This window comes from Pseudorca crassidens, chromosome 14 (assembly GCF_039906515.1).
Source record: "Pseudorca crassidens isolate mPseCra1 chromosome 14, mPseCra1.hap1, whole genome shotgun sequence".
Classification (NCBI taxonomy): Eukaryota; Metazoa; Chordata; class Mammalia; order Artiodactyla; family Delphinidae; genus Pseudorca; species Pseudorca crassidens.
In genome coordinates, this window is record NC_090309.1 from 25671008 (window position 1) to 25693992 (window position 22985).

A 22985-nucleotide genomic window follows, 5' to 3' on the forward strand; every position below is an offset into this window, starting at 1 on the left:
ACGTGTGGTCCGTGGCAACAGGCTGGGGCGGAAAGGCGCATGAGCCACCGCCGCGTCAGGCCCAGCTATGGGGGGGGGGGGGGGGGCGCATAATCACAGACCCGGAGTGTGGGGTGACTGGAAAGTCGGGTCACCGGACTTGCACACGCCCTGGGCGGGGAGAGAAACACTGTCTGGCATCTCGGGGTCATGTGAGGGGCCCCCGCTACTGGGTCACATTTCTGAAACATCTTAGTTCTCACCTATTGTGGCTCCAGGCGTCCGCGCAATGCTGATGCAAAGTGAGCCGCCGCAACTGCTGCTCACTTTATGCCAGGCACCACAAAACTGAATGGATGTGAGTTTTACTAACCTTGTTTTACAGATGAGGAAACGGAGCCCTTAAGAGACTTGCCCAAGGTCACACAGTTAATGAGTGGCAGGTAAGGGAAGAAACCCACGTCCGTCTTTGAGGCCCTATTCTTTTCCCTATTATCCCATCCTGCCACTGTAAGAGCCGGGAAGTAAAAAGCAGGAAAAGAACTTTGTCTGCAGCTGATGCGTGGGTGAAACTGGGTGGGTGATAAGTGCGTAACCAAATGATCCTGGACGTGTGTGGGGTGGGGTGGCTTATGGATGCTGAGAGGAGTAGGAGTCACAGCCACAGCTAATGCCCGGCATCAAACGTTTTCTTTTTTTCCTTTTTTTTTTTTTTTCTAATTTTATTGAAGTATAGTTGATTTACAATGCTGTGTTCATTTCTGCTGTACAGCAAAGTGATGCAGTTATATATTCTTTTTCATATTCTTTTCCATTATGGTTCATCACAGGGTATTGAATCTAGTTCCCTGTGATATACAGTAGGACCTTGTTGTTTATCCATCCTATATATAATAGTTTGCATCTGCTAACCCCAGACTCCCAATCCTTCCCCCCTCCCCCCCACCTGCAACCACAAGTCTGTTCTCTGTATCTGAGTCTGTTTCTGTTCCATAGATACGTTCATTTGTATCGTATTTTAGCTTACATACATAAGTGATATCATGTATTTATCTTTCTCTTTCTGACATACTTCACTTAGCATGAGAATCTCTAGGTCTACCCATGTTGCTGCAAATGGCATTATTTCATTCATTTTTATGGCTGAGTAGTATTCCATTGTATATACATACCATATCTTCTTTATCCATTCATCTATAGATGGACATTTAGGTTTTTTCCATGTCTTGGCTATTGTAAATAGCGCTGCAATGAACATCGGGGTGCATGTATCATTTCAAATTATAGTTTTGTCTGGGTATATGTCCAGGAGTGGGATTGCTGGATCATATGCTGGCGCCAGACTTTTATACATGGTGGAAGCCAGCAAGAGTGAGTGCAGCCTATGGGAGACTGGTGACTGTGGAGAATAGCAAGCCTGGGGTTGGAAAGTTCGCAGGGGAGGGAAGGTGAAGGTTTGCAGTGTCTCCTGAGGAGTTTCTCCTTCTCTCATAAACAGTGGGGTGCTATCTGCAATGTATAATAATAATAATAAAACACAATATTAAATGTTCATTGTTGGAAAATAAGAGTATACAAACAGAAAAAAACATAAACCTCCATGATCTAGCCTCCCAGCAAAACTTCTTGAAAGCTGTGTACCCTTGCCAACTACACATTCTCGCCCCTCCCTCCCTCACTCCAATCAGGCTTGGGTCCAAAACTGCTTTGGTCATAGTCACCGTAATGACCTACAAAGTGCCAAATCCTCTGTTCCTTTCTCTTTTCTTTTTTAATTTAACTTAATTTTTTATTTGATGTATAGTTGATTTACAATGTCATGTTAGTTTCAGGTGTATGGCACAGTGATTCAGTTTTGTGTGTGTGTGTGTATTCTTTTTCAGATTCTTTTCCCTTATAGGTTATTACAAAATATTGAGTATAGTCCCCTGTGCCACACAGCAGTAGGTCCTTGTTGGTTATCTATTCCTATCTCTTTTATACCCTTGTCTTACTCCACCTCTCAGGGATGTTGTGCACAGTTGACCAAATCCCTCATCTGAACACACCATCCTCTGCTAAGCCAGGGAAGCTCTACCCTCCTGGTTTCCCTCTAACCTCACTCTCCAGGTTCCTCAACCCCCATTTTCACTACTGGTAAATGCTGGCATATTCCAGGGCTGTCCTTCACCCTCTTCTCTGATCTAGTTACACTCTCTCCCTGGTGTTCCCTGCCAGCCCCATGACAGTTATATCATTTACACACTGATGACTCACAAATGTAAATCTACAGCGAGGACCTCTCCCAGAGTTCCAGACTTATTTGTCATCTCCCACTGAAGTGACTAGCATCTCCCACTTAACATGTCCAAAGCTGAACTCAACTTTTCTTCCCAAATCTATTCCTTTCCTGGTTGTCTCAGCAAATTGTATCACCATCCCCCCTAAATCATCCTTGATTCCTTCCTCCCACTCACCTTCATATCCAGTTAATCCATCAGCAGTCAGTTTGATCCCTAAAATAGATCCTATTAATTGACCTCTTCTCTCTGTGTCCTCGGACATCTCCTAGCCAAGCCACCAGCAACTCAGCCAGAGCCAATACCACATTGTCCTACCTTGCCCCCTGCTTCCATTCATGCCTACCTCCACCCTGACCCCTATAGTCAGTTCTTTACTCAGGGGCCAGAGTGACCTGTAAAATATAAACAATTCTGTGTCTCTCCCGGGCTCAAGTTTAATGCCTTCCAAACTTAGAATAAAATTCAAACTCCTGACAATGGCCTCTAAGTCTTTATATGATATGGCCTCTGCCTCCCTGTCCACCCCACTCTACACTACTTTCCCCAGTACACTGCTTGGCACTCACACTAGTATGTTTTCCTCGAAAATGTCAAACTCTTTCCCACCCAAGGGCCTTAACTCTTCCTTTTTCTTCTTTCTGAAATATTCTTCTCCAGATCTGTGTCCAGCTGTCTCTTCCTCCATATTGAGGTTCAAGCAAAATATCACCTCCTCAGAGGACTTTCCCCTGACCAGTTTATCTCAAGGAGTTCCCCAAGTCACTATCACATAACTCTGATTTCCTATTGATTTTCCATATATTCTTTAGGGCAGGATCTGTACCTATGCTGTTTCCTCATATCCACAGGGTCTAAAATGGTGCCTGTCACCTGGCACCAATAAATATTTGTTGGATAAATGAATAGAAAAAATCTTAGAGATAACCATTTTTCACATTTTTTATAACAATTCATACACCCAACATCTCTCACCTGATTGCAACAGTCTCATAACTGGGCTTCCCCCTTTAGATATAGAAACACCATAGATATATAGGTTTAGCTATCCAACAGAGATTCTTAGGGAATTTATGTGATCTGATTTGCTTTTTTAGGGCAATAATTGCCCTCCATGTGGATACAGGGGAAGGAGATCAGAGACCAGAGGCAGAAAGAGGCTGAAGCTGAAAGATAGGACCAGGGCCTGAACGAAGGTAAGGGTGGGTAGGGAAGTCAGGCTATAGGTTTAGATGTTTCAAAGTCTGAGGTGGAATTGATGGCTTTGGCTAGGAGTGGGGGAGGAAAAAGAGGATACCTACTGCTTAGAAATACTTGGAAACCCAATAGTCCAGTGCTACAAAACCTGTTGACCCCAGGCAGATGGGACCAAACCCAGTGGGTCATGTTAGCTATGATCGCTTCTCCACACACTAATTTTAGAGCCTTTTCCACACTCCCCTCTTTGGTCCCATTTCATGAACCAGATAATAATCACAAGGTAATTTAAGTGCATATTATCTCTTACAAAGCTCCCAATCCTGGGAGGTGGCTGGAGTAGGTATTGTTATAAGCCCCAACTTATACATGGGAAACTAAAAGGTATTACTCACTCAAGGGTGAGACTTACATCTTTGACTTTTCTGGCTCCAAACTCCATGCCTGGAATTTATTATTTATAGATCCTTAGATCTCTCTCTCTCTCTCTCTCTCTCTCACACACACACAGAGACACATACACACACACAGAGAGACACACACAAATGTTGAAGAGTAATAACACATCCATGTAATTTACATTCCACAACCCCAAGAGAGAAATCAATCAGCAAATATTTATTTACTTATTTTTTTTTTTTTTGTGGTACGCGGGCCTCTCACTGTTGTGGCCTCTCCCGTTGCAGAGCACAGGCTCGGACGCGCAGGCTCAGCAGCCATGGCTCAGAAGCCTAGCCGCTCCGCAGCATGTGGGATCCTCCCGGACCAGGGCACGAATCCGTGTCCCCTGCATCGGCAGGCGGACTCTCAACCACTGCGCCACCAGGGAAGCCCAGCAAATATTTATTAAACAAACCCTTGCTATGTTCAGGACAGTCTGTTTTTACACAAGGCTGGCTCTTGCCTCACATAGGACTGACCTGAGCCTGACTGTTAGGCTTCAGGGAGCTGCCCTGGGAAGAGGCCACTTTGCTAAGAGACCTCTACTTGCCAAATATTCCTTTTTCTAATTAGAATTTATCAAGTTTGCAACATGTTATAAGTAATGGGATTTCATGGAGAATTTTAAGACTGAGCGTGGGCCTGCCCTGAATATAAATATTAGGACTACTTGTATTGCATTGTCTTTAATGCTGGGCACTAATAATCTGCATAATCTCTTGTGTTTCACAGTTCAATGTATGAATTTGAGGGATTGGGAAAAAGAGGCATTTAGAAGCAATTAAAATTGAAAAATAGAAGCCACAGTGTACACAGCAATCTAATTTTATCTGTCACAGTTGCAAACTGAACCCATTCAAGCTAGTTTAAGCAGAAAAGGAGTTTACTGAAGAATCTATAGTCCCTTTCAGGATCTTCAGCAGAGCCAGAGACTCAGACTCAGAGGCTAGCCATCCAAGCATGTTGTGCAAGTTATACCATCAAACTCCACTGGTAAAAATGCTATCGTGGTGGCCACTGGGCTCAGACATCTCTGCCCAGCTCCTGATTCTGGGCATAGGATTTTACATCCAGGACGTGCCATAGACACCTTTGACAGTTAGATGTCTGTCTCTCATCATCCTTGCTAGAAGGCATTCTACACGGCACCCCTTTCTTTATGGTATTTGCTTCTGAACTGACATCTTACAGTTGGTTGCCAGAGCCTGGGCCACATGCCCAGGCTCGAGCTTCAAGGAAAGCTGGGGAAACAGGCCCATGGGGTCAGGAGACACAACATGGAGAAGTCCTAAATTAAGAGGGTGTTCAAAGGGGCTGGGCAGGCCCAAAGCTTGACAACACATCCACCATACCCAACAGTCACTGAATGTGCTGCATTGCAAAGTTTAAGACAATCCACAGATTCAATGCAATCCCTAGCAAATACCAATGGCATTTTTCACAAAATGAAAAATTCTAAAATTTGTAGGGAAACACAAATAGCCCAAATGATCCTGAGAAAGAAGAAAAAAACTGAAGGTATCATGTGCCCTGATTTAAAACTATACCACAAAGCTACAGTCATCAAAACAGTATGTACTGGCACAAAAATATACACATAGATCAATGGAACATAATAGAAAGCCCAGAAATAAACCCACACTTATATGGTCAATTAATCTATGACAAAGGAAGCAAGCATATCAAGTGGAGAAAAGACAGCCTCTTCAATAAATGATGTTAGGAAAACGGGACAGCTACATGCAAAAGAATCAGACTGGACCACTTTCTCACACTACATACAAAAACTCAAACTGGATTCAAGACTTAAGTGTAAGACCATAAAATTCCTAGAAGAAAACATAGGCAGTACTCTCTTTGACATCAGTCTTGGCAATATATTTTTGGCTATGTGTCCTTAGGCAAGGGAAACAAAAGCAAAAATAAACAAATGACACTACATCAAACTAAAAAGCTTTTGCACAGTGAAGGAAACTATCAACAGAACGAAAAGGCCATCTACTAAATGGGAGAGTATATTTGCAAGCAATATATTTGATAAGGCGTTAATATCCAAAATATACAAAAACACACACAACAAACAATCCAATTTAAAAATGGGCAGAGGACCTAAATAGACATTTTTCTAAAGAAGACATACAGTAGGCTAACAGACACATGAAAAGATGATCAACATCACTGATCATCAGGGAAATGCAAATCAAATCTACAACGAGATATCACCTCACACCACCAGAATGGCTACCATCAAAAAGACAACAAATAGAGACGAGGGGAAGATGGCAGAAGAGTAAGATGCGGAGATCACCTTCCTCCCCACAGATACACAAGAAATACATCTACAAGTGGAACAACTCCTACAGAACACCTACTGAACGCTGGCAGAAGACCTCAGACCTCCCAAAAGGCAAGACAGTCCCCACGTACCTGGGTAGGGTAAAAGAAAAAAGAATAAACAGAGACAAAAGGATAGGGACAGGACCTGCACCAGTGGGAGGGAGCCGTGAAGGAGGAAAGGTTTCCACACACTAGGAAGCCCCTTCGCGGGCGGAGACTGCGGGTGGCGGAGGGGGAAAGCTTCGGAGTCGCGGAGGAGAGCACAGCTACAGGGGTGCGGAGGGCAAAGCGGAGAGATTCCCACACAGAGGATCGGTGCCAACCGGAACTCACCAGCCCGAGAGACTTGTCTGCTCCTCCGCCGGGGCCGGCGGGGCTGGGAGCTGAGGCTTGGGCTTTGGTCGGAGTGCAGGGAGAGGACTGGGGTTGGCGGCGTGAACACAGCCTGAAGGGGGTTACTGCACCACGGCTAGCCGGGAGGGAGTCCGGGGAAAAGTCTGGAGCTGCCGAAGAGGCAAGAGACTTTCTTCCCTCTTTGTTTCCTGGTGCGCAAGGAGAGGGGATTAAGAGCGCTCCTTAAAGGAGCTCCAGAGAAGGGCGCGAGCTGCAGCTAAAAGCGCGGACCCCAGAGACTGACATGAGACGCTAAGGCTGCTGCTGCCACCACCAAGAAGCCTGTGTGTGAGCACAGGTCACTATCCACACCCCCCTTCCGGGCAGCCTGTGCAGCCTGCCACTGCCAGGGTCCCGGGATCCAGGGACAACTTCCCCGGGAGAACGCACGGTGCGCCCCAGGCTGGTGAAACATCACGCCAGCCTCTGCCACCGCAGGCTTGCCCCGCACTCTGGACCCCTCCATCCCCCCGGCCTGAGTGAGCCAGAATCCCTGAAGCAGCTGCTCCTTTAACCCCGTCCTGTCTGAGCGAAGAACAGATGTCCTCCAGTGACCTACACGCAGAGGCAGGGCCAAATCCAAAGCTAAGCCCCAGGAGCTGTGAGAACAAAGAAGAGAAAGGGAAATCCCTCCCAGCAGCCTCAGAAGCAACGGATTAAACCTCCACAATCAACCTGATGTACCCTGCCTCTGTGGAATACATGAATAGACAACGAATCATCCCAAATTGAGGAGGTGGACTTTGAGAACAAGATTTATGATTTCTTCCCCTTTTCCTCTTTTTGTGAGTGTGTATGTGTATGCTTCTGTGTGAGATTTTGTCTGTATAGCTTTGCTTCCACCATTTGTCCTAGGGTTCTATCTTTCCATTTTTTGGTTTTTGTTTTTTTCCTTAAAAAATTTTTTTTTCTTAATAATTATTTTTTATTTAAATAACTTTATTTTATTTAATCTTACTTTTATTTTATCTTCTTTCTTTCTTTCCTTCCTTCCCTCCTTCCTTCCTTCGTTCCTTCCTCCCTCCCTCCCTCCTTTCTTTCTTTCTTCTTTCTTTCTTTCTTTCTTTCTTTCTACTTTTTCTCCCTTTCATTCTGAGCCATGTAGATGAAAGGCTCTTGGTGCTTCAGCCAGGATTCAGTGCTGTGCCTCTGAGGTGGGAGAGCCAACTTCAGGACACTGGTCCACAAGAGACCTCCCAGCTCCACAGAATATCAAATGGCGATAATCTCCCAGAGATCTCCATGTCAACACCAGCACCCAGCTTCACTCAACAACCAGCAAGCTACAGTGCTGGACACCCCATGCCAAACAACTAGCAAAACAGGAACACAACACCACCCATTAGCAGAGAGACTGTCTAAAATCATAATAAGTCCACAGACACCCCAAAACACACCACCAGACGTGGACCTGCCCACCAGAGAGACAAGATCCAGCCTCATCCACCAGAACACAAGCATTAGTCCCCTCCACAAGGAAGCCTACACAACCCACTGAACCAACTTTAGCCACTGGGGACAGACACCAAACACAACGGGAACTACGAACCTGCAGCCTGCAAAAAGGAGACCCCAAACACAGTAAGATAAACAAAATGAGAAGACAGAAAAACACACAGCACATAGAGGAGCAGGATAAAAACCCACCAGACCTAACAAATGAAGAGGAAATAGGCAGTCTACCTGGAAAAGAATTCAGAATAATGACAGTAAAGATGATCCAAAACCTTGGAAATAGAATAGAGAAAATGCAAGAAACATTTAACAAGGACCTAGAAGAACTAAAGATGAAACAAGCAATGATGAACAACACAATAAATGAAATTAAAAATACTCTAGATGGGATCAATAGCAGAATAAATGAGGCAGAATAACGGATAAGTGACCTGGAAGATAAAATAGTGGAAATAACTACTGCAGAGCAGAATAAAGAAAAAAGAATGAAAAGAACTGAGGACAGTCTCAGAGACCTCTGGGACAACATTAAATGCACCAACATTTGAATTATAGGGGTCCCAGAAGAAGAAGAGAAAAAGAAAGGGACGGAGAAAATATTTGAAGAGATTATAGTTGAAAACTTCCCTAATATGGGAAAGGAAATACTTAATCAAGTTCAGGAAGCACAGAGAGTCCCATACAGAATAAATCCAAGGGGAAATATGCCAAGACACATATTAATCAAATTGTCAAAAATTAAATACAAAGAAAACATATTAAAAACAGCAAGAGAAAAACAACAAATAACACACAAGCAAATCCCCATAAGGTTAACAGCTGATCTTTTAGCAGAAACTCTTCAAACCAGAAGGGACTGGCAGGACATATTTAAGGTGATGAAGAAGAAAAACCTGCAACCAAGATTACTCTACCCAGCAAGGATCTCATTCAGATTTGATGGAGAAATTAAAACCTTTACAGACAAGGAAAAGCTGAGAGAGTTCAGCACCACCAAACCAGCTTTACAACAAATGCTAAAGGAACTTTTCTAGGCAAGAAACACAAGAGAAAGAAAAGACCTACAATAACGAACCCAAAACAATTAAGAAAATGGGAATAGGAACATACATATCAATCATTACCTTAACTGTAAATGGACTAAATGCTCCCACCAAAAGACACAGATTGCCTGAATGGATACAAGAACAAGACCCATATATATGCTGTCTACAGGACACCAACTTCAGACATAGAGACACATACAGACTGAAAATAAGGAGATGGAAAAAGATATTCCATGCAAATGGAAACCAAAAGAAAGCTGGAGTAGCAATTCTCATATCAGACAAAATAGACTTTAAAGGAAAGACTATTAGAAGAGACAAAAAAGGATACTACATAACAATCAAGGGATCAATCCAAGAAGAAGATATAACAATTGTAAATATTTATGCACCCAACATAGGAGCACCTCAGTACATAAGGCAAATACTAACAGCCATAAAAGAGGAAACTGACAGTAACACATTCATAGTAGGGGATATTAAAACCCCACTTTCACCAATAGACAGATCATCCAAAATGAAAATAAATAAGGAAACACAAGCTTTAAATGATACATTAGACAAGATGGACTTAATTGATATTTATAGGACATTCCATCCAAAAACAACAGAATACACATTTTTCTCAAGTGCTCATGGAACATTCTCCAGGATAGATCATATCTTGGGTCACAAATCAAGCCTTGGTAAATTTAAGAGAATTGAAATTGTATCAAGTATCTTTTCCGACCACAACACTATGAGACTAGATATCAATTACAGGAAAAGATCTGTAAAAAATACAAACACATGGAGGTTAAACAATACACTACTTAATAACGAAGTGATCACTGAAGAAATCACAGAGGAAATCAAAAAATACCTAGAAACAAATGACAATGGAAACACGACGACCCAAAACCTATGGGATGCAGTAAAAGCAGTTCTAAGAGGGAAGTTTATAGCAATACAATCCTACCTTAAGAAAGAGGAAACATCTCGAATAAACAACCTAACCTTCCACCTAAAGCAATTGGAGAAAGAAGAACAAAAAACCCCAAAGTTATCAGAAGGAAAGAAATCATAAAAATCAGATCAGAAATAAATGAAAAAGAAATGAAGGAAACGATAGCACAGATCAATAAAAGTAAAAGCAGTTCTTTGAGAAGATAAACAAAATTGATAAACCATTAGCCAGACTCATCAAGAAAAAAAGGGAGAAGACTCAAATCAATAGAATTAGAAATGAAAAAGAAGAAGTAACAACTGACACTGCAGAAATACAAAAGATCATGAGAGATTACTACAAGCAACTCTAGGCCAATAAAATGGACCACCTGGAAGAAATGGACAAATTCTTAGAAATGCACAACCTGCCAAGACTGAATCAGGAAGAAATAGAAAATATGAACAGACCAATCACAAGCACTGAAATTGAAACTGTGATTAAAAATCTTCCAACAAACAAAAGCCCAGGACCAGATGGCTTCACAGTCGAATTCTATCAAACATTTAGAGAAGAACTAACACCTATCCTTCACAAAGTCTTCCAAAATGTAGCACAGGGAGGAACACTCCCAAATTCTTTCTACGAGGCCACCATCACCTTGATACCAAAACCAGACAAGGATGTCACAAAGAAAGAAAATTAGAGGACAATTTCACTGATGAACATAGATGCAAAATCCTCAACAAAATACTAGCAAACAGAATCCAACAGCACATTGAAAGGATCATACACCATGATCAAGTGGGGTTTATTCCAGGAATGCAAGGATTCTTCAATATATGCAAATCAATCAACGTGATACACCGTATTAACAAATTGAAGGAGAAAAACCATATGATCATCTCAATAGATGCAGAGAAAGCTTTTGACAAAATTCAACACCCATTTATGATAAAAAACCCTGCAGAAAGTAGGCATAGAGGGAACTTTCCTCAACATAATAAAGATTATATATGACAAACCCACAGCCAATATCGTCCTCAATGGTGAAAAACTAAAAGCATTTCCACTAAGATCAGGAACAAGACAAGGTTGCCCACTCTCACCACTCTTATTCAACATAGTTTTGGAAGTTTTAGCCACAGCAATCAGAGAAGAAAAGGAAATAAAAGTTTTCCAAATCAGAAAAGAAGAAGTAAAGATGTCACTGTTTGCAGACAACATGATACTATACATAGAGAATCCTAAAGATGCTACCAGAAAACTACTAGAGCTAATCAATGAATTTGGTAAAGTAGCAGGATCAAAATTAATGTACAGAAATCTCTGGCATTCCTAAACACTAATGATGAAAAATCTGAAAGTGAAATCAAGAAAACACTCCCGTTTACCATTGCAACAAAAAGAATAAAATATCTAGGGATAAACCTACCTAAGGAGACAAAAGACCTGTATGCAGAATATTGTAAGACACTGATGAAAGAAATTAAAGATGATACAAATAGATGGAGAGATATACCATGTTCTTCGATTGGAAGAATCAACATTGTGAAAATGACTCTCCTACCCAAAACAATCTACAGATTCAATGCAATCCCTATCAAACTACCAATGGCATTTTTCACAGAACTAGAACAAAAAATTTCACAATTTGTATGGAAACACCAAAGACACTGAATAGCCAAAGCAATCTTGAGAATGAAAAACAGAGCTGGAGGAATCAGGCTCCCTGACTTCAGACTATACTACAAAGCTACAGTAATCAAGATAGTATGGTACTGGCACAAAAACAAAAAGATAGATCAATGGAACAGGATAGAAAGCCCAGAGATAAACCCACGCACATATGGTCAACTTACCTTTGATAAAGGAGGCAGGAATGTAGAGTGGAGAAAGGACAGCCTCTTCAATAAGTGATTCTGGGAACACTGGACAGATACATGTAAAAGTATGAGATTAGATCACTCCCTAACACCATACACAAAAATAAGCTCAAAATGGATTAAACACCTAAATGTAAGGCCAGAAACTATCAAACTCTTAGAGGAAAACATAGGCAGAACACTCTATGACATAAATCACAGCAAGATCCTTTTTGACCCACCTCCTAGAGAAATGGAAATGAAAACAAAAATAAACAAATGGGACCTAATGAAACTTCAAAGCTTTTGCACAGCAGAGGAAACCATAAACAAGACCAAAAGACAACCCTCAGAATGGGAGAAAATATTTGCAAATGAAGCAACTGACAAAGGATTAATCTCCAAAATTTATAAGCAGCTCATGCAGCCCAATAACAAAAAAACCAATCCAAAAGTGGGCAGAAGACCTAAATAGATATTTTTCCAAAGAAGATATACAGACTGCCAACAAACACATGAAAGAATGCTCAACATCATTAATCACTAGAGAAATGCAAATCAAAACTACAATGAGATATCATCTCACACCAGTCAGAATGGCCATCATCAAAAAATCTAGAAACAGTAAATGCTGGAGAGAGTTTGGAGAAAAGGGATCACTCTTGCACTGCTGGTGGGAATGTGAATTGGTTCAGCCACTATGGAGAACAGTATGGAGGTTCCTTAAAAAACTTCAAATAGAACTACCATATGACCCAGCAATCTTACTACTGGCCATATACCCTGAGAAAACCATAATTCAAAAAGAGTCATGTACCAAAATGTTCACTGCAGCTCTATTTACAATATCACAGAAATGGAAACAACCTAAGTGTCCATCATCGGATGAATGGATAAAGAAGATTTCACACATGTATACAATGGAATATTACTCAACCATAAAAAGAAACGAAATTGAGCTATTTGTAATGAGGTGGATGGACCTAGAGTCTGTCATACAGAGTGAAGTAAGTCAGAAAGAGAAAGACAAATACTGTATGCTGACACATATATATGGAATTTAGGGGGAAAAAAATGGTTTTGAAGAACCTAGGGGTAAGACAGGAATAAAGACACAGACTTACTAGAGAATGGACTTGAGGATATGGGGAGGCGGAAGGGTAAGCTGTGACAAAGCAAGAGAGTGGCATGGACATATATACACTACCAAACGTAAAATAGATAGCTAGTGGGAAGCAGCCGCATAGCACAGGGAGATCAGCTCGGTGCTTTGTGACCACCTAGAGGGGTGGGATAGGGAGGGTGGTAGGAAGGGAGACGCAATAGGGAAGAGATAGAGGGATATATGTATATGTATAACTGATTCATTTGGTTATAAAGCAGAGACTAATACACCATTGTAAAGCAATTATACTCCAATGAAGATGTAAAAAAAAGAAGATAACAAGTAAATGTTAGTGAGGATGTAGAGAAAAGGGAACCGTCCTCACTGTTGATGGGAATGTTAATTGGTGCAGCCACTATGAAAAACAGTGTGGAGGTTCCTCAAAAAATTAGAAATAGAACTATAATATGATCCACTAATTCCACTTCTGGTTATTTTTCCAAAGAAAACAAAAACATTAATTTGAAAAGATATGTGCATCCCTATATTCATTGCAGCATTATTTACAATAGCCAAGATATGGAAGCAACCTAAATGCCCATCCACAGATGAATGGATAAAGAAGATGTATATACATACAATGGGATATTACTCAGCCATTAAAAAGAATGAAATCTTGCATTTGTGACAACATGGATGGACCTAGAGGGTATTATGCTAAGTGAAATAAGTCAGACCTCTACCATATGATTTCACTTATATCTAAAAAACAAAGCAAACGAAAAAACGAACTTTAAAAATAGGGTATCTGTATTCAATAGGAAGGAGAAAATAGTCAGCAGGCTAAATGACACCAGGATAACTAACTATAAATGAATTGACCTGGCCGGATGATTCACCCTCTCCACACACATTCTGTAACACAGTGCCTCTCCACAGATGTATTCAGTGTCACAGTAAATGAGGAAAAGGCCACTAGGAAATATTGCCATGAGTCCCCCCTGCAGTGCCATCCTAAACATGAGGGCTATCATGTCTGATCCCCTCATCCCGATGGCCACAGGATTATGTATCCCCCAAACAGTTTGCCTGAGAAGAGCATGGTGGCATGCTGAGGGTGACGTAGGAACACTGTGTGGTCTCAGGCCTTTCTGAGCCCTAGTTACCTCTCTGCAAAGTGGAAATCATGAGACAGAATATACAAAGACACTAGTTCAGAGCCTGGTACATGGTGGATCCTGAATACCAGTTACCTAAGCACATCACTCATAATATCAAGTTTCTATGCGGTAAGAACTCAGTGATTAAAGAAAACTCCAGATGTCAGAAACAGCAAATGCCCCGTCTTGGGGACATAGGAGAGATTGGTTTGTTCTGAATGGCATGCAGTGCTCTGGCCTAGAGAGCAGATTTCAGTGGGGATTGGCAGGAGGGAGGCTGGGCAGGTAGGCAGGGAAGGCTCAACCAAAAGGGAATAGAATCCCATCAGCACTCAAAAGCACAGCACCTAGGCTGGAAACACTATGGAGGATAGACTGGTGGGAAGTGAGACTGAAGTCCTGGGGAAAGATGCTGAAGGCCACTACTAGGCTTATGACAGAAGGACAGAGATGTGCAATTAGTGAGAAAAGTATGAGATAGCCCAAACAGAACATAATAAAAGATTGAAAGTGAGGGGTGGAGACGGGAAAGACTCCAAGACAGTGGTTCTCACCGTTGGGCTGCTCTTTGGAAAAATGGTGTACCATATATAAGAAAAAGAAATTTTAAAACCCTTGAGTTGGACTTCCCTGGTGGCACAGTGGTTAAAAATCCGCCTGCCAATGCAGGGGACACAGGTTCAATCCCTGGTCCGGGAAGATCCCACGTGCCACAGAGCAACTAAGCCCGAGCACCACAACTACTGAGCCTGCGCTCTACAGCTCACGAGCCACAACTAGTGAAGCCCGCATGCCTAGAGCCTGTGCTCCGCAACAAGAGAAGTCACCGCAATGAAAAGCCCACGCACCACAATGAAGAGTAGCCCCTGCTCTCCACAACTAGAGAAAGCCCGTGGGCAGCAACGAAGACCCAATGCAGCCAAAAATAAATAAATAAATAGATAGATTTATTTAAAAAAAAAAAAAAAACTTGAGTAAAGGAGACAGAGAGTTCAAAGGAAAGGAACAAATGGCTATTTGATGTATGAAAAATGATTAACGTCACTCAGAATAGCGAAAATGCAAATTTAAAACATATTGATGTACCATTTTTCACCCATCAGCTTGGCAGAAATCAAATAATCATAACACACCCTACCACCTACCAGGGAAAGAGCTACTCTTTCTTCCAGCACATTGCTGACAGGAGAACACAGGCTCCATGAGGTCAGTTTGACACTGTCCATCAATTACAAGTACTCCTGCCCATTGATCCTGAGATCCTATTTTTCTTACAGGTATACCTACACATGTTGTGTAAGTTTATTCACTGGGGCATAATTTGTCATAATAAGGCCGGGACCAACCTAAATCCTATTATTTGTGGACTTGTTAGGTAAATTAAAGCACATCCACACAATGGAATTACTTAGTCATCACATATTAAAGAACAAAGAGGCTAAGTATTAATATGGAATGATCAGTAAGATACAGTTAAGTCAAAAATACAAGATGTAGAACAGTGTGCATACAAAGTTATCATTAGTGTATAAAAAGGAACTGAAAATAAAATAAACATGTACCTGTGTAGTATAGTCATAAACTTTCTTCTGGATAGAGGAACTGGGTGATTGGTAGACAGGCATAGGAGAGAGGCTTTATTGTGTAATCTTTTACACCAGGTGCAAGTATTATTTATTCACCAAAAAAAAGGGATTAAATTAATTACCTACTAGTGTGAAGGCAACACCATCGAGTGAAAAGGACTGGGGGTTAGACACCTGAATCCACCAAATGTGAAAAGTTTAAGTTAAAAAGAAACGATGCTCAGCCCACACACTGGTCCAATTACATCAGAATCTTGTGAGGAGGGTAGGGGGAAACCAGGCATCAATAGTTTTTAAAGTTCCCCAGGTGATTCCAATGTGCAGGCAATGGTTTTAAAAAAACAAAAAACAAACAAACAAAAACCCCATGACAGTGGCAACTCTGGTGTTTTGGCTTCAGTGCTTGCGGGGGATCAGCTGAGCCTGTGTCAGTCTCAGCACTGAAATCTGACTCCTCCACCCCATAAGCACAGCTTGATCCCTTTGCACTTCTCTGTATCTGTTTCTGGCCCAGCATCATCTGGTCCTTATCTTTGTAGCTTCCTCACTCCTGCCCCGTAGACAACAGGAGCTCAGTTTTCTTATGAACTTGCCAAAAAGCCAAGTTAACTTCCTAACCTCCTGTCACTTCAGTGATGGGAAATGTATTACTTTTAATTAAGAAGGCAATTGTCCCAGCAGGAATGAGTGAGGGCCCTCTCACCCGATGACTTCAGTTTGGATGTTTTCAAATTCAAGGAACAGAACACTCTGACTCCAACAATAAAGATACTTGTTGTTTCAAATAAAAAGCTTCCCGGTGGTGGGCTGGGCTCCAGGCTGGGTGCATTAGGGCTCTGGCCCCACTTCTCTGAGAATGTCTTGGTCTTGTCTTGCTCCCTGAATTGGCTTCATCTTCATGCTGGTAGCAAGATAGCTGCAACGTGTCCAGATTTCATCCACAAACTACAAGATCCAGAGAAAGAGAAAGGACCTGCCTCCCCCTGGGTTTCTTTCTTATAAGGGAAAAAAAAACATATCCTGAAACTCCCAGCAGCCTTCTTTCCCCTTAATCTCATTAGTCAAATTGCCACATAGCCATTCTAAACCTTCTAAATCTTGAAAGAGGAGTAAGTTTATCATGGTTGGTTTACACCAGTGGTTCTCTGCTGGGAGAGTGATTTTGCCTCCCAGGAGACATTTGAAAATAACTGAAGACATTTTGGGTTGTTTCAACTGGAGTTGGAGGTGTCACTAGCAAAGATGCTGCCCAACATTCTATAATCACACAAAAGCCCCGACAACAGAGAATTATCCAGTCCAAAATGTGAAGAGTACCAAAACTGAGACACCTGGCTTAGACCAACCAGGGGCCATCCCTGGAGCTGAGGACAGGGTTACCTTCCCCTAGCCATTTGGTGGACCCCAAACAATATCAGGTTTTTTTAGGGAAAAGAAGGGATGTGGTAGGCAGCCAACAATGTCCCCTATATTACTTCTTCAAAGATTTTGGGGTCCAGCACCTGCCTCCTGCAGAGTAATCCAGACACAGAATTTATAAACTGGTGGAGAAATCAAAACAGAATACATGGAACTATAGCCCCAGAACCCAGTGAGGCTAACACTCGTGATTTAGTATTTATATTTTTGCAGAACTAGAAAGCTGGCACTCAAAATGACCACAGGACACTTGCTCATTGGTCAATCAAAGAACATTAAAACTTTGCTTCTCTAAACCTTATCAGAGGGGACAGTGTGGCATCACTGTCGGTAGGATTTTAGCCATCAGAGAAAATATGTGGTTGGCTGCTCCACTTGCAACACTGGTGTGTGTCTCAAAGAGACATAGAAGTTCAGGGAGTCAAGATTAAAGTATCGGGCTTCCCTGGTGGCGCAGTGGTTGAGAGTCCGCCTGCCGATGCAGGGGACACGGGTTCGTGCCCCGGTCCGGGAAGATCCCACATGCCGCAGAGCAGCTGGGCCCGTGAGCCATGGCCGCTGAGCCTGCGCGTCCGGAGCCTGTGCTCCGCAATGGGAGAGGCCGCAAAAGTGAGAGGCCCGCATACCGCAAAAAAAAAAAAAGATTAAAGTGTCAGCTAAAACATCCAGAACAATGTATCCCTGTTCTTATTTTTTAGCTGAGACAGTTATTTGTCCAGTATCTCTCTGGCCTAAAAACAAAACCATTAATTACAAAGACAAACTTTTTAGAGCAAAGAGCAGGGTTGACATGCCATCCTGGAAACTGTGTATGTCTGTATAGATTTCTGATTACTAAGCCTCTGGAAATATCTTGAGAACTAACTCATGCCTACAGAATGGGCACAAACTTCTGGTGTCATCAGGACTCAGCCACCCCCAGTGGACGGCAGCTGGTTTCCATGCCAACATGACTCTATCCCAGAATTCTGTTCTATAACTTAGTTTTATAAAACCTAAAACTTCATTCACCCCATGGTTCATATCCCCATAAGTTATAGTCACTACTGGTGGTAGTCATTAGCTCTAGTCACTAAATGTTTCTAGTTCTCCCTCTAAGTTCATGGTAGGATTGCATAACCCCATTCCTTTAAATTTAGATGTGATCATGTGACTTGCTTTGGTCAATGAAAACTTCAGCAAGTGCACACCAAAAACTGAGCTTTGGCTATATCATGGAAGCACAGAGACAGCCTCTATCAATCTGGATCCCTAAGTGAAGATGACATGGAGCAGATGTAATGTCAACCTGTAATGTTGGTTTTAGGAAGTATAAACTACTTTATCCTGACTGATACCATCCCCAAAATGTTCACTCCCCTCCAGTTGTTTGTTTCCTCCTGCATCTTCTCCATGTATTGCTCCAAGTTTACTGTCCTCCATCTAATTTCCTACCTCTCTTTTCACATCCCAATATCTACAGTGTGTCTTCTGGAGCCCCAGTTTTGTACCAGAGAAATTCTCCTGCATCCTTAGCTTCTCCGCAGAATGTGTCCTTTACCTCTGGACCTTACCTGAACCCTGGCTCTCCTCTAGAGGCTTCTCTTCCTGAGGGTTGGCAGGTGAGATCGGAATTCCCAGTGCCAATGCTGGCTCTATTCTTGAGTAAAAGTCCCACTCCTTTAAGACTCACAGCCTCCAGCTGGGTCACCCCAGGTCTTTCCTCATTTTACTGACATCCTGCCCTCTTGGGCACCTGGACCATAGTCTTCCTGTCTTCTCCAAGTCCTGCAGAATTCTGGGAGATTTCAACAGCCCCATGGACAACTACCAAGCACCCCAGCCTCATAGTTTCTGGACCTTTCCATATCCAGCGACCTCCACCCTCTTTGTATTCTGGTCATTCTCTCTGAGGCTACATCCTGAACCTTGTCACCACTCAGAATTGTTTCCCTTCTGCAGTCAAAGCTATGATGACCACTGTGGAGGTATGATGAAATGGCTCAGTAGGTTGAGTTGCACTGGATTCTAAGCAAACTTCCTCTTCCCAGACTATGTCCTAGAGCAGAGGTTCTCAAATTTTAATGATTTTTTCTTATCACCTGGGGACCTTGTTAAAAGGAAGACTCTGATTAATCAGGTCTGGAGTGAGACCTGAGATTCTGCATTTCTAACAAGCTCCTAGGTAATAGCCATGTCTCTGGTCCATGGACCTTACTTTGAGTCACAAGGAGCTAAGTGTCCATGAAACCTGGCTACCCTGTGCTTTCTCTTCTTCCTATGAGAAGAGCTCACCACTACCTCTTTGAGTTCTAATCAATCCCTGTATAACCTGCCCCCAAAATAGAGACCTGCCTCAAGGAGTCCAGTGAACTGTGAGTTCTGCCTGGAGTTTTGCATTTTGACTTTTAATTTTTAAAAGAATCTCAGATGTAAATGGTTCACTATTCTTCGATGCATAGCACACTCTCATCAGCCCATGATAGGTCCTGCTACTTGTAGTTTATTTCTTTTCATTTTCATTTTTTTAACTCTTCAACCCTGATAGCTGCACCTTTTTCCTCCCCAGCGCTTATCATAGGCCAGCACTCTAGTATGTTTGCTATAGGTCATTAAACATGCATGCATTCAACCTTGTAAGATGAGTTGTGTATGCTTATGTTTTTAAACTATATAAATGATGTGCAATTTACAAAGAAAAAAACATGAGACCTTCCTACGAGGTCTTGTTGTGGGCTTCTTCTGATGAGGTGGCTGAGATTCATGACCCCCTTATTTATATAGCAAGAGAATGAACCCTTATTATTTGAACCAACCCAAGAGAGTCTCTATTTCTTGCAACCAAAATAACTCAAGGAACACACTACATCATAGGGTGGTTGTGAACTCAACTGAGAGCAAGATGTGGTGTCTAGACATCCCCGGCCCATTGCTCCTAAAGTGTCAGACCCTCTTTTGTTGTAGTTGGCAAAGGACTAGATGATGAGTGATTTAGGCCAGGATTAAGAATTCAGTCTCCATATGGCCCAGTTAGCTTTGCTAGATACCAACAGCGCCCCTAACACTAACCTAAAATACTGTTACCCTTTGACATAATGATAGACATTAAAGAGTTTAAATCATGATTAGACAGACCAGAGACAGACCCAGAAACAGACCCAGAGACATATAGGGGTTTAGCATATGCTAAAAGTGGTTTTTCAAGTCAGAGAAGAAAAGATGGATTAACTAATAAATAGTGTTGGAGCAGCAGGGTGATGATCAGTAAAGAAAAATTAATTTGGATTATTATCTTACTGCTTACAACAAAATAAATTCCAGATGAAACAAAGATTTATATGTTAAAAAATTAATTATTAGAAAAAATCATGGGGAAATTTTTGCAGTAACCTCCAATTAAAGCTTGTCTAAGCATCACACAAAAACCCAGATGCCTCAAAAGAAAGATAAATTTAGCTACATTAAAAAAATTTTAATTCCTCAAGACAAACCTACCATAAACAACCTTCCTTAAAATATAACACTTACAATTCAATAAGAAAAAGACATTATCCTATTTGAAAAAATGGGCAAGAATATGAAGAGTTCATAGAAAAGAAAATATAAATGCTCTAAACATGAAAATATACTTGAGTTCACTTATAATAGGGAAAATGCAAATTAGAGTTACAATAGTGATACATTTCTTCAGCTTACAGATTGACAACTTTGAAAGATTTTAGAAACTACACTGACAAAGATGTATGGGAATAGACACTCTTGTAAGTTACTCCAGACAGCAATTTGACAATATATCAAATTAAAAATAAACATACCTTTTGACTTCTAGGAATGTATTCACAGATATACTTGAATATGTGTGAAATTACACATCATTTTATTAATGCAAATTATAAATTTGCCTAAATAATGGAATACTACATGCAGCTATAAAAAGTTGTAAAGCTTTTGGATTATTGAAGCAGAACATGTTCAAAGGAAAGAGAAGGCTGCAGAACAATGTAAGAGTCGGGGGAGGGGAAGGAGAGTGAAAATATATGCATGTTTGTAAGTACATGGAAGATCTCCAGAAGGTTATGCAAGAAAGTTACAGAGGGGAAGTGGGGGCAGTGTAGGCAGGGGAGAGAGACAACATTTCGTGTTTACCTTTTCATACCTGCTGAATTTTATAGCATGTGCATCATTATAAAATATAATGAAATTTTAAACAACAATTAACAAATATACCTAAGGCAGTTTTTTCCAGCAGAACTCTGGTGTCCATTAAGTTATGCTTCTAATTTCTATTGACTGTAGATACAAACAAACAAAAAAGGAAGTAGAAAGAGACTATAGAGAGGGTCTGTTTTCATTCTGGGGTTTGGTTTCTCTAGGCATTTAGTGATGAAGTAATGCCTGCTTTCTTAAACCACAAGAGCATGAGGAATAGCTCTCACTCCCTCATGAGAGACAGCTACAGTGTAGCCTCAGAGAGTGGGTGTCAGGTCACAAAGCTAACCTACTGTTGGTGAGAGTGAGCGCTAGCTGGTGGGGGCAGGCAGGAGGTGGAGGCTCTCTAGCCAAGGCAGTTGGCAAGCCCAGAGGGAAGGACGCAAGCACCGTGTTGATTCAGCAGTCACCCCCAAGGCGAGGGCCAGAATGCCAGAGACCCCTCTGCAATGCAGGGCCCAAAAAGAGAGGGCAGCCTTCTGGACATGGAGCCTTCTGGGCATGGAGAATGGAGCACCAAAAAGATAAATAAGTAGCAGAGGCAGAACACAGCAGCTTGAAGGGGCAAAGAATATCAGGGTATGGAATGAGGGTGTAAGAGGAGGGAGAAAGGCAGAGGTTCAGCCTGGCTGAGGCAGAGAATACCCATCTGTCTCCATTTTGTGTCTGGTGAACATCCAAGAGATAAGGCCTAGTACTGTGCAGGCTGAGTTTGCATTCGGGGTAATAATGGTGTGTTAATATTTATTCCCACTTAGAGCACACAGTTCTATGAGCTTTGACAGATGGGACTCTCAGAGAAGCACCCAGCATGTCACGCCCTCATGCTTCAAGTTCTCTCAGTATTGGTGCCATGCTGCTGCTTCATTCATCTTTACCCAACCTGTAAGACCCTGTTCCCCTTGCCCTGTAGGCTTTCATTCATTCATCCATTCATTCAACAGGAATTGATTGAGAACCTGTTATACCAAGCACTGTATTAAACTCGGACAGACAGTGGTTAACATAACAAATATGATTTTTACCTTCATGGAGCTTACAGCATTTTCAAGACAGTAGAAAAGTAAAAACCCAAATAAATATATAATACAAATTATGATACATGCTATGAGGGCAGAGTGTGGTGCACTGAGAGTGAGAAGCCGGCAGCCCATTTTGAATTGTGTGATCAAGAAAGAGGGCTGCCTTGATACATAGCCTCAGTGGACACTGCATGACGTACAGGTATCCCAGATGCCAGCCAGGCAGAGTGGGGCCAAAATGCCTTCCAGGAGAGGGAGCAATGTGCTCAAAGGCAACAGAATAGGAAACAGTTTGGCAAGGACAAGTCACTGCGGGAAGTACAGAGTAGGGGCAGCATGAAGTAAGGAGTGTGAGATGAGGCTCAGATTCATGGCGAATCTAGAGGGCTATGAGAGGAACTTTATGTTCTAAAGGGTACTAAACAGTGAGTGACACGATTCAATGTATAAATATTTTAAAGCCACTCTGACTACTGTCTGGATCATGGATTGGAAGAGAGTAGGTAACCAGTAAGAGGCCCTTGAGTCAGCTGACAAAAGATGAAGGATGCAGCAAAGGGTGATGGCTGCAGAGAGGAAGAATAGCGC

General features: G+C 41.9%; 1 long non-coding RNA gene across 1 annotated transcript in view; it reads left to right on the top strand.

The window, feature by feature from the left end:
• Window positions 1–26: 26 nt before the first annotated feature.
• Window positions 27–22985, top strand: part of LOC137205612 (uncharacterized) — a 76934-nt gene continuing 53975 nt past the window's right edge. Inside the window, exon 1 of the long non-coding RNA XR_010934220.1 lies at window positions 27–422. This is a non-coding gene — a long non-coding RNA (uncharacterized lncRNA). The remainder of the gene's footprint in view (window positions 423–22985) is intronic.